This window comes from Halichoerus grypus, chromosome 13 (genome assembly GCF_964656455.1).
Source record: "Halichoerus grypus chromosome 13, mHalGry1.hap1.1, whole genome shotgun sequence".
Classification (NCBI taxonomy): Eukaryota; Metazoa; Chordata; class Mammalia; order Carnivora; family Phocidae; genus Halichoerus; species Halichoerus grypus.
Window position 1 is genome coordinate 70674480 of NC_135724.1, and position 19341 is coordinate 70693820.

The following is a 19341-nucleotide window of genomic DNA, read 5'->3' on the forward strand; positions in this document are numbered from 1 at the left end:
GACACATGTCCACACACCTCTCAACTGTTTTGACCACTGTTCCCTGCATTTGGGCCTGACCAGGTGTCCCTATATGTCACCTCCCACTAAGTCAGGACTCACTCTATGCCCTGCTAAGAGTCGTCAGAATGAGTCTGTCCATGGTTCCCTTCTCTGCTCCTGCGTCACGACTGAGGTGGTGTCTCTACACAAACTCTTCTAGATCAGGATCCAGTCCTGAGCAGTGACGGTCCCCATGGACAAAGGGTCGCTTCTGTGCAGGATGCTGGGACTTTGCTCTTATGTGCCTTCTCTCTGATTTCCAGAGCTCTCCTTATTCTGAGAACCCCACAGCACTGAAGACATGGGGAGCTCTTCTCTCCAGGTTGTGGGTAGAGGCCGTCACGTGTATTCCTAGAGGGTTACACACGGAGCATCTTTGTCACCCGTCACTCTTTCTCCCTGCTTGAAACAACAGGCCTCCACACACTGGCCAGGGATTCCCTCCTCGGCTCTGTCCTCCCAGCACAGACACGAGTCTGCAGGAGCCCTGCCACATGAGTGTGTGCGGCCCTGACCTCAGAGCTCAAAGGGCAAATCTGCTGGAAATTCTGGGAAGAAAGTAGTGACAGCTCTAGGTGCTCTGACAGGGACCTAGTGACACAGTTTATGTGTCAGTCCCCACGGAGCCAACCTCGTACTTAGGATGAACGTGTGTTATTTTATACGTAATTCTATTCAGTAAGATCAATTTAAACTCAACGACAATGTCAGTGTGAAGATGCAGGTACAATCAGGAGTATACTTTCCTCAGATCTGTGCTTAGTGCAGAGAGAATCTGGGTGGAAAACAGTGGTCCAGAAATGCCTTCTGTTCTCAGGAGAATTCGGGTTTATAGTCTTTGTCTAAAATCACTTATTTGTACCATGTGTCTGGTTTCCCAGGTAGGAAAGGTCAACGTGGTGCCCAGTGAAACCCCTTGAGGGGCCTGTTCCTATGAACTCAGAACCATCCTGCTGACAAAATTATCAAACACAGAGCATCCAGGACAGAGGGATTTGGGGTCAGACCACTTTCTGGGGCGAGCACAGCTCTAGTCCCTGCAACTGTGTCCAGCATGTTCAGGATGGAACCTTTATTCATTCAGCCACCCATGACTACAGGAATGGATATCTACCACCCAAGGCCAACTGGACCCAGAAGTTTTTGTGAAAGGTCCCACATGTGATTGGTGGCAAGGTGGAGATAAGGGGGAAGGTGTCCCTGAAATCATAGGCCCTGTGCCCCTGGGTTGGGACAGAAGACTTTCCATCAGTGTGCAGCCTGGCTGGAGGTGTTAATGGGGTGACTTAGGGAGGGACAGCCCAGGACTAAGAGGACAGGGAGGGTGTGTCTCATGTCCCCCATGGGCCTTGAGCTCCAAGGGAGCAGCACTGAGCCTGGGGTCCCAGAATCAAGGTACTGATCAGCCTCAGGCCCTCCAGGGAACCCAGAGATGATGGGGGGCTGAGCTGCCCATGGGGACAGGGACTCCCCCTGGGATTCCTGAGCATCAGCTTCATCCCAGGACCAAAAATGAAGCTATGTGACCCCTGTCCCTCACTCCCGAGGAATGTTTCTCCATGGTGATTCTCTTTATAAACCCCCAGGGTCCTGATCCTGCCTTTAGAGGTAAGGATCTCAAAGATTTTTACTGGAAAAGGATTTATTTTGGCCAGGAAGACTCATGTGAGAGCAAAACTATTAACAATTTACTGAATCAGAAGTCCAGGTCCTGATGAGTAACAAGAAGTCTGTTGGGGTACCTGGGTGGCTCAGTAATTAAGCGACTGCCTTCAGCTCAGGTCATAGTCCCCGGGTCCCGGGATCGAGCCCCGCATTGGGCTCCCTGCTCAGCAGGAAGCCTGCTTCTCCCTCTCCCACTCCCCCTGCTTGTGTTCCATCTCTCGTTGTGTCCCTCTCTGTCAAATAAATAAAATCTAAGGAAAAAAAACCCTCAATTTTTATCTCTACAGACCCAAGACCTACAGCTATGGGGTTTTCAGGTGTCTGGAAGCCCAGGGTAGGGGGGAGCACACAGCCCCCTGCTTCCTGCCCCGCATCCCAGCCAGACCCAAAGGCCCCCGTGTCCTCAGGGGTCTACCAGGGAGTGAGAAAAAGATATTGCTGATGGTTTTGTGTGTGTGAGAAAACACTACAGCCTGATACTTTAGGAATTATAGAAAAATATTTCTGTGGTCAAATTCCTGTCGAGAGAATTCTAGGAATGAGAATCTGGAGCATAAGAAAAATAACGACATATCTTAAGATATGCAGGCGATCCTTTGTCTGTGGATTCTTCCAAGACTCCCCATGGGTGGGGGCATCAGTTAATTCTGAAGTGGGTCAAAATCAGCAGATCCCATGTGCAAATACATAAAGGTAGATGAATACATCCTTTTCACGAAATGTAATAACTTTACTTTCATATTAATGAGACTGACTGAGGGGTGTCTAAGGGGCACAGTAGGTTTAGCTTCCGACTCTAGGTTTGTCTCAGTTCCTGATCCCAGTGTCCTGAGCTCCAGCCCCGCAAAGGGCTCCGCACTGAGAGCAGAGCCTGCTTAAGACGATCTCTCCCTCTCTGTCTGCCTTTCCCAAATGTTCACTCTCTAAAATAAATAAATAATTCTCTAAAAAAATAAAGAGACTGACTGGGAGTGTTGGGCACACAAAATGGAGCCTGGGGTGAGAGCAGGAAGGAGAATGTGGGGGCTTGCATGCAGCTGTATTTTCTGGTCTCTCTCCTGCCTGGAGATGGACACTGGAGACTGGAAACTACAGCAAGGTCATTTCCAGTTTTCTCTGAAACCCTGATGTGGAGACAGAGCTCAGCCTGAAGAGCCAGAGGGAGAGACTGACGCCTGAGGGACGCGGGAGCCTAGAGGAGAAGAGGAGGAGGGTCTGGGGGGTGTTGTCAGGGAGAGTCTGGAGGATCCGGTCCAAGTTCACGTGCAGCTGGTTCAGAGAGAGGAGACTGTGTCTGTGACCAGGGTCATTGTCAATGTATCAGCTGTGGATACATCAGTCGTGACACAAGGTCACACTTCATGGAATAAGATGATAGAACGGATTGTGGAGGAATGTTCGTGGGCAGTATGTTCAGCCGTAGACACAGAATTCATTCCTGTCCATCTTCTCCAGGTTGAGTGGGGATGTGCGGTTGGGCTCGGATATCTCATGTGTCTGTGTCTTCCTCGGATGCCCCCATTTTATGTCACTTTCCGTGCATTACATGACTCTTCCTCTTTCCCTGTTGAAGGATAGATCGTCGTGCAGAAGAGACCACCCTGCTATGTCTCTCCAGGTAAGTTTCTTATTGAAAAGCGGCTCAGAAACAAGATCCGTGGGTCCAGAGGTTTTAGACCCACTTCCTCCTTATCTGAGACGCTGTGAGGAGCGGTAGCTGCTCCCACCGCCGGGAGCTGTAGCCCAGTGATAGTCCGCCTCGGCCTCAGCCTGCAGCCCCGAGATGCGCAGAAGCCCCGCATTGGCCGAGGCGTCTTTAGAGCCCGAGAAGTGGCTGGGGACCCCGGAGCCCTGGTGCTTATCGGAGTCTGAGGAGTAGAAAGCAGACCCCGGGGAGGGCTCCCTGGCTGCTGCTGGATCTAGTAGATGTTCGAGCCACCAACACTGATGTCCCTGCTCAGGGTGCAGGTGAGTCTGTCTGTCGTTCCCAGAGATGCAGAGAGGGAGGGCAGCTGCTCAGCACGGGCTGGGACAGGGAGCCTGCAAACACAGACGTTAATGGGACAAGAAACAGGGAGATATTTATCAAGATGCTGACTTCAGGAAGAGTGACTTTGAGGGCTGCCCAGGTTCCCTGAGGCCTGGACCTACCTGTACAATAGGAGAGGAGGGTGAGGAGGACAGGACTCCAGGCCCTGGTGACACAGACTCTGGTCCCAACAGTGGGCCGGGCTGCCCCAGGCCTCCTTTCCTCCTGCAGCTTCTGCCACAGGTGGGGCTGTCCATGCAAACGGGGTCCACCCAGTGACTGCCCAGCCCCTCCCTGAGCCCTGGTGTTGGGGCTCAGCTCACACACAGAGGGAGGAGGATGGGGGTGGCTTCAGCCCTGGGGAGAGCCCTGGGAGGATGCACCTGCTGAGACCACACATAGGTCCCTGCTCAGGGGACTCTGCCAAGCAAGAGGGGACACAGCTGCTGAGTCCCCATCAGGGAGCACAGGGCCAGTCCCCACTTCATTTCTCTTTGAGGGAATGCTCCTCACTGAGCTGCTATGTAGAGACCCCAGGGCAGTCCCACCGCGCCCCCTGCTGGTCACGGGTGCAGCCGTCACTGTGTCCCAAAGCCCTGAGAGCCCCGCTGATTTCTGCAGCTCCCCACATCCCTGTGGATCCACACATCCGTGGACCAAGTCTCACTACAGGTTTCCCCTGCTGTCTGAAACTCCATCATCCCTAAGAAACCTTAGTAAGCCACGATGGCATAAGGCGAGAAGCAATTAACATTAATTTGTATGCACAATTTTTTGCATGTTTCCAGGCTCAAAAAGAAATCAGTCCTAGGCTCCTCTGATACCCAAGGACACATTTTGCTGTCAGATGTAGAACACGAATGGCGATAACGCGCATGTGATAACACACACCGTTCACAGCCGCGGTGGCCTGTGGCTGAGCTGCTGGCTGTGACTCCCGGGGAAGCAGCTGGAAGGCGCCCGTCATGCTGGTTGGGTTGTGCACCGTCTCTGGAGAGGCTCCTGCAAACCTCACACTGGATGCTAAGTTGGCGCTTCTTTTTTTGTGAAACTGAAAATCCTCTTCAGATTGCTTTGAGCAGTAAAAGCAGCTATTAATGTAAATATTTCATAAAAGCAAAGAGGTGTAAAGAGAACTTTCCAAGTTGGGGGTACCTATACTATGTTTCTGATCTGTGTGCCTGTTTACTGTAATTTCTCACTCCAGGGGGAGCCGTGGTCCATGCGAGGTGAAAATATGTGCATATACAATTACAGGACTTTCTAGACAAAGCTGAATGACCCAGGTGCGCAGGGGGGCACGTGTGTCACCGAGGAGGGGACAGTGGAGCTGCTTTGCAGAAGTTGTAGGGGCTGTTTCTGGGAAAGGCATAGAAACAGAATTTTGGGGACGCCTGGGTGGCACAGTCGGTGGAGCGTCTGCCTTCGACTCAGGTCATGAACCCAGGTCCCGGGATCGAGTCCCGCATCGGCCTCCCTGTTCAACAAGGAGCCTACTTCTCCCTCTGTCTGCGGCATCCCCTGCTTGTTCTCTCTCTCTCTCTCTCTCTGACAAAAAATAAATAAATAAAATCTTTAAAAAAAATCCCTACCTGCATTTTTTACACTTTTTCTAGTGTAGTAGAAGTTAAATGTGAAATTGTAATGTTTCCAGAGGTGTTCAATGTCTGAGTAATGACTTCCAGAAGCCTTCCCTTCCTCACTGCACCATGGGTCCAACTCACCTTTCACTCCGCACATGATTCCCACACTTCTAGACTCAAAGGCCCTTTGACTCAACTTCTGTGACTGTGATCAGCCACTTCCCTGAGATGGTGTGCTCAAGGCAGTGGGAGGGATCTTCCCCACTGAGCTCAGGAATGTCCTCAGGGCTGCTAGCACAGACCCCAAAGTCCTCCCTCCCCTAAGTGTCCATCCTGACCTGGCCCCGCCCACCTTCCTGCCCCCAATGCAGCCCTTCCCCTTGCTCTCTGAACTCCAGCTTCTCTCTTTCCTATTACTCAAAACCCTGAATTCCCACCCCTTCCATAGTTTCCAAGCTGCCTCCTCCTCAGCTTAAAGGGGGAAATACGCTACAACGTGAGTCATGCAGAAAACACATATTTTGGCAACTCTGAGTAGCTCCTTAGAGCTGGATACGGGCATATCATCACAGATGGGAAAAGACAATATATAGGCTCATTTGCAAGGTAAGCAAACTATAGACAATAGTGCAAACAACAGCCCGCATCCATATCCAAACACAAGGTCATGAACATGACTCTTCTTGTGGACTCTCCCACTCCTCTTTGTCCCTCATCCTGCTCCCTTCCTGAATATGAAGCCGATCCAACCCCTCCATCATCAGTGCATGGTCTTCACTGGTACAAGGACTTCATGAGCATTAGCACACTACTTTCATGTTCAATGTTCCAAAAGTCTTGTGCATAAAAGCAATGGATTCCAACTACTCTCGCATAAATGTATTAGTGTTGTCTTTTCCGATATTTCCAGAGAAAGAGAGAAACTGAGTATCTCTAAGATTTCTGATCTCATGAAATTCTCAGTAAGCCCGGGATGGCACCAGGGGGTAGGTAGGGAATGGGCAGAGGGCCACCTGCTTCTCCCAGGTCATACATCCTGACCCATTGCACTTCTTGTCATTGCCCCCCAGCAAGAGTGGGGACCACTTTGCTTCTGGAAACAAAGTAATTCTCTTGCACTTAGAGACCAATAACTACAGAGGATATAATTTTTATTGAACTCATACATATCCACAAAATCTAGAGCATGAAGTCTTCTGATCTCAATCGGACATGTAACTATAGAAACCATGATCTGAGCTGTGTTTGGTCCCAGACAGGAACATGGCAGTGATGAAGAAGACTGGAACAGGGGTGGAGGGTGTAAGTTACCACTTTACCCATGGACCAGGAGCTCTTTGTGATGTTTGATTGTATTTAGCTCTGGAACAATGAGAATCAGCCTGTCCTTGGGGTGAAGCGCAGAGGTGGTAAAGAAGTCAGGGCAGTTGGCCTGTCCCAGGCTTGTCTTATCCTCCCTGCTGCTGCCAGGGAAATGAAAATGCTCTTTATGCCAATTTGCGCCCCCTTCCAGACTCTCTCAGCCCTCACTTCATTAGTGACTCAGGAGCAGCGGTAGGACGTGAGGACAAAAGAGTCTAAGGGCAGATCCTTCTCTGAGTGGGACCCCGGAGGGAGTGGATGGAACAGCCATGGGGACACGCACAGGACCCTGCCCAGGAGCCTCTGCCGGGCCCTGAGGGACCAGGCTGCTGGGTCTCACCAGGGATCACAGGGGGCAGCTCAGCCTCTGCCCAGCCCTGAGCCCAGGGGGCTCCCCCAGTTGGGAGGGTCCTCCTGAAGGGCCCAGGGAGATGCACAGTGCCCCCTGCTGGTCACACAGCCCTCTCTGTGTCCTCAGTGTCCTGAGGTTAACATCCAGAGCTGTGTCACCAGCCTTCAACGATGACTTGAACACCTAACTGTGTGAAGCACACTTTTGGGTCTGATTGAAAGAACCTGATTACAGTGTCTATGATTTGAGAAGCTTCCAACATGAGGGAAAGGTCATCAAGAAATAAACACTGCTGTGAGTATGGAAATGTCTAGAAACAGAAGTCATACAAAAGAGTGAGATTATCCCACCCCCTGGACATTGAGGGAGCTCCTCTGAAGAAGGCTGAGACCTGCACAAAGCATGAACCTCCGTCCCTGAAGGGAGAACGCTGGCTCCCACCGTCTGCTGATTATTGACTTCATTGTTCAAATCCAGGCACGACTCAGAAACATCACAATTACGGAGCCCCTCATCTGACGGGACACAGCTCTGTCCACTGGACTAAGGGGCTCATGTGCAGTGTCCTTTTCCTTTTTCAAACCACCTGTTCGACCGGCCTCAGCTCCTCACCTTGCTGCCCTCCTCCTTCAGGGCGGCAGGTTCATGCCTTCGTAGGGCAGCGCATGGGATGACGTCCCACCGGGCCCTCCATCATGGACCCCAGACGCCTAGGTGACTCTCTGTGCCCACACTAGGATGCTGTCGCTGTGCTTAGAGTTTAGTGAGCTGTGACCACACAGCCCCACAGTGTGGCCGCCCTCACAGTGTCCTGTACGGGAGTGACTCCAGCACAAACACAGTCACTGGGCTTCACACACTCTCCCCCCTCCTCCCCCCTCCCCCTCCTGTCCATCCCTGGCCTCTTCACCACCTCTAGATTCCTGCCTCCCCCAAAATGTGCCACAGCGACCAGTACAGAGAACGCGGCCTTGTAGATGCTCTTCGTTCCGAAGAAATGTGCATTTAAAATCCATAAAAATTCTATTTTTGGACTTGAGAGCTTATTTCCTTTAAATTTTGATTAATAGCCTACTCTTCGAATACACATCTTAATGGAGGACATCTTTGTGACCTCAAGCCTTGGTCATTTTATGAGAAGCTGGTAAAAAATCGGTGTGCAGAGTTTTAATTGCTCTCACGTGTGATTATGAATAAAGTTTCCATAAACATTCACATGCGGGTTTTCCTCTAGAAGGCTTTTCTTTTTTTTTTTTTGGCTTTCCTAGTTCTGAGTTCAGCAGTTTTATATATTCCACACGAACATCCAACACTCACTGGAACTGCCATCTGGTTAAGGCTAAGCCAGTAATGAGGGCAGGTGACAGGGAGCTGCCCTGTCCCTCTGCAGAGCAGGGGCGGTGCTGAGGGCCGATGCTAGCTTCGTGACCCGACAGAGCTTCGGGTACTGAAAACTCAGACGATGATAAAGGAATGCACACTAGCCTAGAAGTACATTGTCCCAGCTCGTGAGGACAAGACTTTCTCTTTCCTTCGAGGCCCTTCGTGTACAAATGGGCCTCTCGAGGGACTCGGAGGACAGAAAGGAGAGAAGGAGCCACCGGTCCCAGGCGGTGCCCCAGGACGGACCTGGGCCCAGGGCGTCAGCACAAGAATGAGGAGAATTACAGGGGGAGCCTAAGCAGGCAGCTGGGGTGCTCATTCACTTTGCAGGGGGGTAAGTAGGTTTTTGTCTCACTTCCCCACAGGCCGGGAGCACTGTGTTCCCACTGAGACTGCTGTCCCCTGCTGAGCAGTAATACTCAGCCTCGTCCTCAGCCTGGAGCCCAGTGATGGTCAGGGTGCCTGAGCTGCCAGACTTGGAGCCAGAGAATCGATCCGGGACCCCTGAGGGTCGGTTGCTATTATTATAGATGATGGTTCTGGGGGCTTTTCCTGGGAGCTGTTGGTACCAGCTCACACCATATCTCCCGATGTTGGAGCTGCTTCCAGTGCAGGAGATGGTGACCCTCTGGCCCAGAGCCCCAGACACGGAGGGCGGCTGAGTCAGCACAGACTGGGCCCAGGACCCTGCAAGGGGGACAGACACAGACAGGGTGATGCTGGGGTCGAGAGACAAAAAGAGGAAGGAGGACCCTTCATTTCCTCCGAGGGCCCCTTCCCCTGTCCCTGCATCCAGTCACCTGTGCAGTGAGCGAGGAGGCTGAGGAGGAGAGGGGACCAGGCCATGGTGGAGGTCATCACCGATCCTGCCTTCTGTGGCCCCACAGCTGAGCAGAGCCTCCCCTCATCTCTCCCTTCCCCTCTTCATCCTCTGAGAGAGGGAGGGCCCGGCCATGCAAATGAGACCCCCAGCTCTCTGACCCCTCCCTGGCCCTGGGTCATGTCCCTCTGCCTGTGGATGTCAAGGACATGGGCAGAGGAGGAGCTGTGTGGGGCCAGGGGGTGGGGAGGTCCCAGCTGTGAGCCCTGAGCAGAGGGCACAGGCAGGGCCAGGTGGCAGGGCCCAGCTCTGATCACCCCTGACTCCTCAGAAATGGGACTAGAGTGACCCCTGCTGTCTAGACCCAAACACACATTGTGTGACATGGTGCCCCGGGCCCATCAGACCCATCTCTGCATCGCCCCCCAACTGCTTTGTCCACTGCTCCTTGCATTAGGGCCTGACCAAGTGTTCCTATGTATCACTTCCCCTTAAGTCAGGACTCCTGGATGCCCTGCTAAGAGTCTTCAGAATGAGTGTTCATGGCTCCCTTCTCTGCTCCTGTGTCAGGACTGGGTGGTGTCTACACAAACTCTTCTTAGAGATCAGGGTCCAGAGTAGTGACAGCTCCCCATGGACACAGGGTCGCTTCTGGGCAGGAAGCTGGGACTTTCCTCGTATGTGCTTTCTCCCTGATTTCCAGAGCTCTCCTTCCTCTGAGGTCCCCACAGCACTGAGGAGACAAGGAATGAGATTGTGGGTAGAATCCGTCCCCTGCATTTCTAGAGGTTTACACACTGAACATCTTTGTCACCTGTCACTGTTTCAAACTGCTTGAAACAACACTTGTCCACACACTGGCCAGGGATTCCCTCCTCGGCTCTGACCTCCCAGCACAGACACGAGTCTGCAGGAGCCCTGCCACGTGAGTGTGTGTGGCCCTGACCTCAGAGCACAGAGGACAAACATGCTGGAGGTTCTAGGAAGAAAGGAGTGACAGATGTAGATGCTCTGACAGGGACCTAGTGACAGAGTTTATGTGTCAGTCACCACGGAGCCAACATCATATTTAAGAAGAATGTGTGTTATTTTATACATCATTCCATTCAGTAACATTGAATTAATGGAACAGGAATGCCTTCTTTTCGCAGGAGAATAGGCTTTTATATACTTTTTCTAAAATCACTTATTTGTACCGTGTGTCTGGTCGCCCACGTAGGAAAGGTCAATGTGGTGCCCAGTGAATTCTCTTGAGGGGCCTGTTCGGATGAACTCAGAACCATCCTGCTGACAAAATTACCAAACACAGACAGAACTTCTAGGACAAAGGATTTGGGGTCAGACCACTCTCTGGGTTGGACACAGCTCTAGTCCCTGCAACTGTGTCCAGCACGTTCAGGATGGAAGCCTTATTCATGCAGTGCCCAATGACCACAGGAATGGATTTTACCACCCGAAGCCAACTGGACACAGAAATTTCTGTCAAATATCCCAAAGGTGAGGGGGAGAGAAGTGGAGATAAGTGGGAGTGTGTCCCTGAGGTCACAGGCCCTGTGGCCCTGGGTTGGGACAGAAGACTTTCCATCAGAGTGCAGCCTGGCTGGAAGTATCACTGGGGAGTGACTAAAGAGTGACAGCCCAGCCCTGAGAACACAGGGAACATGTGTCACTTGTCCACAAGGGTTTTGAGTTCTGAGGCTGGGGTCCCAGAATCAACGTACTGATCAGCCTCAGCCACTGACTGGATCCCACAGATGGACGGGGTTTGAGCTGCCCGTGGGGACAGGGACTCCCCCCTGAGATTCCCGAGCTTCAAACTCATCCCAGGACAGCAGGTGTTCAGAGCCCATCCTGGCTGCCCTGGGGACAGGACCCCATTCACACTAGATGTCCCCAGTTTTCCTATTGAGGAGGATTCTGCCTTCTGGAAATTGTGACCCTGAGGATGGCTGGGTGAGCACAGGTTGACCCTGACTGCTGGAAGGACAGAGAAGCCTGGATTCCGCAGAGGCCCAGGCACACTATTCACTCGGAGGGAGGAGAGGGGTGTGTGTGTGTGTGTGTGTGTGTCCAAAACTGAGGCTACCTCACACCTGTCCCTCTTTTGACTTTGAAATACCCTGAGGGATGTTTCTCCTTGGGGGTTCTCTTTGTATACTTCCAGCATCCTGACCCTGCATTTAGAGGTAAGGAACTCAAAGATTTTTACTGGAAAAGCACTTATTTAGGCTAGGAGGGCTCATGTGAGAGCAAATCTGTTCACCATTCACTGAATCGGGAGTTCAGGTCCTGTTGAATGACAAGAAATCTGTCAATTTTTTACCTCTGCAGACAGAAGACCTACAACAGTGCAGTTTTCAGGTGTCTGGAAGCACAGGTTGGGGGGGGAGCATGCAGAGTTCCACACTGAGCGCAGAGTCTGCTTAAGACTCTCCCTCTCCCTCTGCTACTCCCTGCTGTGCCCTCTCTCTCTCTCTCTCTCTCAAAAAAATAAAGAAACCTCTAAAATAAACAAAGAGACTGACTAGGAGTTGTGAACAGAAAAATGGGGCCTGGGTCTAAGAGCAGGAAGGAGAATGTGGGGGGTTGCATGCACCTATATTTTCTGGTCTCTCTCTTGCCTCGAAATGGGTCCTGGAGACTGGAAACTACAGCAAGGTCATTTCCAGTTTTCTCTGAAACCCTGATGTGGAGACAGAGCTCAGACTGAAGAGCCAGACGGAGAGACTGACGCCTGAGGGACGCGGGAGCCGAGAGGAGAAGAGGAGGAGGGTGTGGTGGGTGTTGTCAGGGAGAGTCTGTAGGATCCAGTCCAAATTCACATGTGGATGGTTCAGAGAGAGGAGACTGTCTGTGACCAGGGTCATTGTCAATGTATCAGCTGTGGATACATCAGTCGTGACACAAGGTCACACTTTATGGAATAAGATGATAGAACGGATTGTGGAGGAATGTTCGCTGGGCAGTATGTTCAGCCGTAGACACAGAATTCATTCCTGTCCATCTTCTCCAGATTGAGTGGGGATGTGCGGTTGGGCTCGGATATCTCATGTGTCTGTGTCTTCCTCGGATGCCCCCATTTTATGTCACTTTCCGTGCATTACATGACTCTTCCTCTTTCCCTGTTGAAGGATAGATCGTCGTGCAGAAGAGACCACCCCGCTATGTCTCTCCAGCTAAGTTTCTTACTGAAAGTGGCTCAGAAACAAGATCCATGGGTCCAGAGGTTTTAGACCCACTTCCCCCTTATCTGAGACGCTGTGAGGATCGGTAGCTGCTCCCACTGCTGTGAGCTGTAGCCCAGTGATAGTCCGCCTCGGCCTCAGCCTGCAGCCCTGAGATGCGCAGAAGCCCTGCATTGGCCGAGGCGTCTTTGGAGCCCGAGAGGCGGCTGGGGACCCCGGAGCCCTGGTGCTTATCGGAGTCTGAGGAGTAGTACAGCAGACCCCGGGGAGGGCTCCCTGGCTGCTACTGGATCCCTTAGATGTTAGATCCGCCAACGTGATGTTCCTGCTCAGGGTGCAGGTGAGTCTGTCTGTGGTTCCCAGAGATGCAGAGAGGGAGGGCGGCTAGGTCAGCACGGGCTGGGACAGGGAGCCTGCAAACACACACACTCATAGGATATTGGATAGGTTCAATGTAAATTTCCTCTAGACTCGGAAGCAGAGGCGTGATGCAGGCTGTTCCCCGAGGCCTGTCCCTACCTGTGCAGTAAAAGAGCATCCCCAGGAAGACAGGAGTCCAGTCCATGGTGACACAGACCCACGTTCCCTAGTGGGCTGGGCTGCCCAAGCCTCCCTTTCTCCTCCAGCCTCTGCCAAATGTGGGCTCTATATGCAAATACAGTCCATCCAGTGAGTCCCTGCCCCTCACTTTCCCTGAGCCCTGGTGCTGAGCTCAGTTCACATCACACACTGAGGAGGATGGAGGTTGGCTTCAGGCCTGGGGCCAGCCCTGGGAGGAAGCACCTGCTGAGACCACACACAGGTCCCCTCGGGACACTCTGCCAGACCAGAGGGGACACAGCTGCTGAGTCCCATCAGGGAGCACAGGGCCCAGCCCTCAGGCCCAGACTTCTTTGAATGATTCTCACTAATGAGGTGCTTTTTTAGGACAAGGTAGTCCCACAGCGCCACCTAGTGGTCCAGGGCACACATGTCACCAGGGTCCGAAGCCCTGAGAGTCTCGCTGGGGTCTGCATATCACTGGGTCTGATTTCTAGATACCCTGGTCCTTCAGACCTGCTGATGATATTGTTGAATCTCACTGTCAGAAAGAGTCCTGGTCTATGGGAATGTAAACACATACATATATTATGTGATATTTAATTAATGGAACATCTCTTTTGAATGGAGATCAGAGACCAGTAGGGGGAGCTCTCGTGCCCACCACTCCTCAATTGCAGACCCAGCAGGAGGACAGACTTTGCAAGTCTGCAGGCCTGTAGCTAGTCCCTTCCTACCTCAGGAAGAGGAAGACTTCTTCCTGCCCTGGCAAAAGCCCAGCAATGAGAAATTGTCACAACGCCACCAATGACAAGCCCTGTAATTAGAATTCCCTTTTACTCCCATGGACTTTTTGTCCCTCCCACACTCACCCTTTGCTCCATAAAAGAGCTTCCTTATCCTTTGTTCTCCACACTTGCTTGTGGTTTTGCCATACTTTACCTGTCCGGGATTTCAAGTTTTTGCTTTCCTTCAATAAACCCATTATCACTGTGGAAAATAAATGGCACATTTGTATTTAACGTACAGAAAACAACTGAAGTGGTCAGTGACCCCTGCAGGAGATTCTAGAAAAAGCTGAAGGACCCTTATGTGCAACACCTGATGTCCCACATCAGGGGACAGTGGATCTGGTTTTGTTTGTTTGCTTGTTTGAATGTCCTGCAAGGGTTCTTCAGGGCATCAGTATAAAATGGACATATTCTAGGGTATAAAAATGCTCAGTGATATGTTCAAAAGATTACAGTTTGGTAAAATTCACTAGATATGTAATTGTCATAACATCTGTAGATTCAGTTGATTTGGTAATATAGGAAAATTAATAAATTTTATAGGCTTAACACTGGTGAATAACCTGAGATTTTTCTCAAAAATTTAGGTATATCTAAGTAAAGTGGGTGTTTTGTGCATATCTGTGTCATATATTTTTTGTTGGGATTTTTCCCCAGGTTTGACCAATTGCAAATAAGCAAATAATATAATAACATCATCAATATGATCAACTTAAATATGATAAAACAATAAAATAAAATAAGATCATTTTCCCACCGTAAATTCTTGTTGATTATCATGTCCTGCTTCCTAGCAAGATCAGTATTTTAAAGTCCTACTGCAGATATTTTGACTGCCTCTTTAGACCAGAGTAGAAACTCACATTTGCTCAAACTCCCGTTCATATAGACTTGTATCAACTCAGCAAATGTCCCCAGACTTGTTGCTGGATCTTTTGGAAATGATCCAGGATCTTCAGTAAAGAATGCAAGGTCTTTAGGAAAGAATGCAGTAAATAAACCCCTGTTGCCCTCAGGTCCTCTCTCCTCATAGCATTCACACAGAACTTTCACACAGTCAACCAATGGCTTAAATCCTTCAGGGGTTCCTAACTTCTTTTGCAGAAACTATATCACATTAGCCCCACTGAGATGCCCTTTCGTGTGGTGGTCACGCCTAGCTGCACACCCACCTGCGGCCCCTGTCCTGGTCCTCAGTGCCCTGGCCTCATCACTCTTCTGTCCTTGGACCCCCCTGAGCTCCTGCCCCTCCCATGGCCCCCACACCAGCTTCTCTGTCTGTTGGCAGTAGCTGGGCTTCATTCCCTGGTCCGAGTGAGGACACACATGTTGTCACATTGGACTATCACGTAATAGCAGGACTCACATACATCATGCCTGGTAGGAACAGACACATATGTACTGTGGACGTATCTGATGTTGCACAAAATCCTACAGAATGGACACTGCACCCATCCCCCACCACCCCCATCATCAATACGAGTGAGGTATTTGATTAGAACAATTCCTAAGCAGCACAGAAGTAATCAGTCGTATATTGCCTGCCTTCATCTACTTCTCCCTGGCAGAACCATCTCTCCTGTGAACACGGAGCCCACACACCCGTCATTCCTGCATCATGAGATTTTCTGCCAGGACCTTTGTGGGATTTGGGGCTGAGGAGTTGAGACTGGACTTCCACGGACCACAGAGCTGATTTTGAGCTCGGTATTTAACACATTTGGACAAGTGATCATCTCACAGTCCCTTAGTCAAGTGAGCTGTTAGCAGGAATTCATCCAACTAAATCATATTCTTCAGTTTCTTTGAAATTTAATGTGTCTCCTCTCCTTAGCATTTACTCCACCATCTACCTGCTCCCTGTTGTTTCTTACCCAAGACTAGAGGCCATCATGTCCTATGTATATACATACAATTATTCACCCTTATAAAAGGAGGAAGTTAAATCTAGAGGACATTATGGGAAGTGGGATAAGCCAGGCCCTGAGGGCAAATCCTACCTGATTACCCTCACAGTGAAACTCCCAGAAGCAGAGAAGAGAAGGGTGCTTGCCAGGGCTAGGGTAGGGGAAATGGGAAATATTTGTTCAGTGAGTATAAAATTTTAGTTTTGCAGGATAAATAAGCCTCAGAGAATTGTGATACAACATAGCCTCTCTAGCTTATAATACAATATTGTGTGCTTTAAAATATGTTAAGGAAAAGGATCCCATGTCATGTGGTGATGGAGTGAGGAGCCCTAATAATGATGCAGGGAGTGTATTTTGGGTGCTGAGGTGAATACAATCGTTGCTTTCATAACAAATTAGATAATTGATTTGACTCTTTTCAAAAAGTATCAAGCATATACAAAATTGTTTGGAGATAGAAAAGTTGGGGTTACTACTTGGCAAAAGAAAGTGAGGGCCATCCATGAGTCCTTGTTGTCAATCAACAAATGGGGTGGATAGGGCGTCAAGAGGGAAGCCGAGTCCCCGGGGGAGAACGTGTGGAGTGAGAAGACTGGGGAAGCCACATCACTGAGGGGCACGTGGAAGAGACTCAAACCTAGCTGAGAGGGTGAGAGCGCCCCACTGTTATTTGTCACTTTAATTGTTCACCTATGATCACAAGTGATTTCTTTCTACATCTGCTTTGGTGTCAAGGTGACAAGGCAGGAGGCTGGGTGGGAGGACTAGCACCTCCTCTATTTAAGTGAGGTTGGGCAGGAGAATATTGGTGAACGTGAAAGAAAGTACATTTTTCTCTCTCCCTTTCCCTGCTGATTTCCTCAATTCTTTAAATCCCTGTTCCTCCTCACTTATTACAATCACGGATCCCGTTATCATCATTGTAATCCATCCTTTATAACTGCACCATGGTTAGTCCCACTCACCTCACTAACCCACCCACCTATCCAATCCGCCATGATGCTTTCTCTCCACTTGAACCTCCAGCTGAGTGTGGCTGCAGGTGCACGTGGCCATGCTGACTGCTCCCCTGTGAATGCGTGAGACCCCCTCTAGGGTGTCCCTAGTTCAGACACTGTGTGAGCCTGCATTTCTCACATCCTTCTCCGTAAAGCATGGTTATGTCCTTTCTTTTCTGCAATATGTGGCCAAGCTTCCCTCGATTTCCTTGAAGTTACGAAGTATCTTCCATCCAGACTCCAAATAGGAAAATAGAAGCTGGAAGATGAGCTGCATGAAATCACCTACTACCTGCTGACATATTTGTAGTTTGTTTCCTTATTCAAGACACAAATCAGATGTTCACCATGTTTTCAAATGTGCTTTCATGGGGCACCTGGGTGGCTCAGATGCTTAAGCATCTGCCTTTGGCTCAGGTCATGATCCCGGGGTCCTGGGATGGAGCCCCACGACAAGGTCCCAGCTTGGCAGAGAGTCTGCTTCTCCTTCTCCTCTGCCTCTCCACCAGCTGTGCTCTCTCTCTTTCTCACTCAAGTGATTAAATAAAATCTTAAAAAAAAACAAAAAAAAAAAAATAAAACAAATGTGCTTTCATATTCTTCAGGGAATATTATGATTTCCTATAACATACAGATTGCACACATCTCAGGATGCTTCCTCTCAGTATAACAGCACTCCCACTGGTCGTAAGGGTGAGCTTGTTTCAAGCTTATGCACTCCGGGTTTGCTGACCTAAGTCCCTTGGTCCGGAGCAGATCTACCTGAATTTCCTTGACATTTGTAGACCCCTTGAAGGGGTTAACGCCTGACCACATTGGAAGCCGCTGTCAAGTGTGCCAGCAAGTCTGTTCATGGTCATGTCCACACAGAACTGACAGCCTGAGCACCTGCTTCTCCTGCACAGAGCCCCCAGCCTCGCCTGCACCTCCCCCTGGAACACCCTCGGGCGGCACCTGGACGGGGAAGGTGGGCTTTGAGGTGTTTGTCCGCCATCTTCGCAGGGTGCTGGCTTCCTGAATAAAGCACCTTCTTTTGCCACCATTTGCCTCTTGAGTATTGATTTTCCAGTGGTGAACAACCCAGCATGAGTTCAGAACCGGTCGTCTGTCCAGTAACATGAGCATTTTTATTTGTTGGTAATTATACTACTATCATTTTCATTAATTTTAACTAGTGAAAATAATTATTATTGTAATTATTACTGAAATAATGGAAACTATATGTTAGATATTTCTAAAAATTTTACTATTTATCTTATCATTGCAATATTTTTAAACTAAATGCCCTGACCTCTCTGTAAGCAGAAAAATTAGGGATCCCTGTAAAAAAAAAAAAAAAAAGGGAGAGACAACTTTCCTGACCCAAAAGCAGTCATCTTAGGCCCCCAGGTTTTTTCCAATATCTGTGCCCTCAGGATCTACTTGCCCAACACACATCTTCCAGAACCTCTTAGGAAGTGTTTGAACAAAGAAATGCAACAACCACAGTAGGTAAGGATTTTAAGAGAACAAAGGGAATGCAAAATCTGCAGTCTCTACCAGACCAGGACATAGTGTAACCACATCAGAGACAATAACTCGGTGGTAAACTCCCAGGGCTGTGTCAAAAGTGAAGACTAACCGAACGCACATTCTTGAGTTCTTTTTGCAGCACGAAACCATTCCCCAGAGGGTTAGTGATGTTAAAACTGTCACCAGCAAGACCCCCAGGGAAACCCCTTCTTCTTCACAGGAATGTTAACCTTACATTTCAGAGGCAAACAGCACGAATGGTCCCACAGCCGTGATGGGTTTGAGCTCCTGCACCAACTCGTCCTGCGCAGAAGGACCATGGCGTGTCCTCCGGTGACTCTGCCTCTTATAATGTTAACTCTCGGCCCTGGGAGGAGCACAAGCTTCAGGAACCCACCACAGGACACAGCACAGCTGGTGTTCTCAGTCCCCCTGCACGACCTTGTGCCCACCTTTACCTGGGATGGCAGAACTCCCCTTTGTGACCGGTCATCCTAACCCTGAATAATGGCACCCGCTCACCCGCACTCAGGGAGCCACAACTTGGGAAATTCTTCCCCTGATCCCCTTGTTTGCTCAGATCAAGTTTCCTCTGTGTGATGTCACCTGGGGTAGCCTCTCCCTGTACCTCCCCAAGCACACCCCTCAGGGTCGTTCCGGGACCCCTGTACCTAATGTATTTCATCCCGTCACCAGAAAACCTGGCTCCTTCTCCCTACTGTCTTCCTGTGATTTTAGCCCCATTTATTGAATGTATTTGTAAGAAATTGCAGAGAAATATTAATTGATAACTGTCATAGCAATTATCTATGTCCAATCATTTTCCCATTTATATCTATGTTAGATGCAAGTAAAAAAGGAAATAAAGTAATTAATTTTATAAGTATCTGTATTTAACAGTGGTCTTTATTATGATTTTTTTTTCCCTTAAACAAATTTTTCATGAAAAAATCTGGGTAGCTGAGGTGATATTCATCAAGAAAATTTGAAAAACCCATTATGTCTCTTAAAAAGACCTGCACAATTAAGAAGACAGAGGAACGTATGCAAGACTCACACCCTATTAACACGTGAGACAGATTATGTACCAACTTCACACAACCCGTATGAAAGTAAATCAACAAATAAATAGAACACTAATGACTGAATCCAGACTCCCTGGCTCCCAG

At 49.7% G+C, this 19341-nt stretch overlaps 1 protein-coding gene across 1 annotated transcript in view; it reads left to right on the top strand.

Annotated features, from left to right (window-relative positions):
- The window catches only part of LOC144379749 (leucine-rich repeat-containing protein 37B-like), a 216432-nt gene that overhangs the window by 139494 nt on the left and 57597 nt on the right, over window positions 1-19341 (top strand). The window lies entirely within an intron of this gene.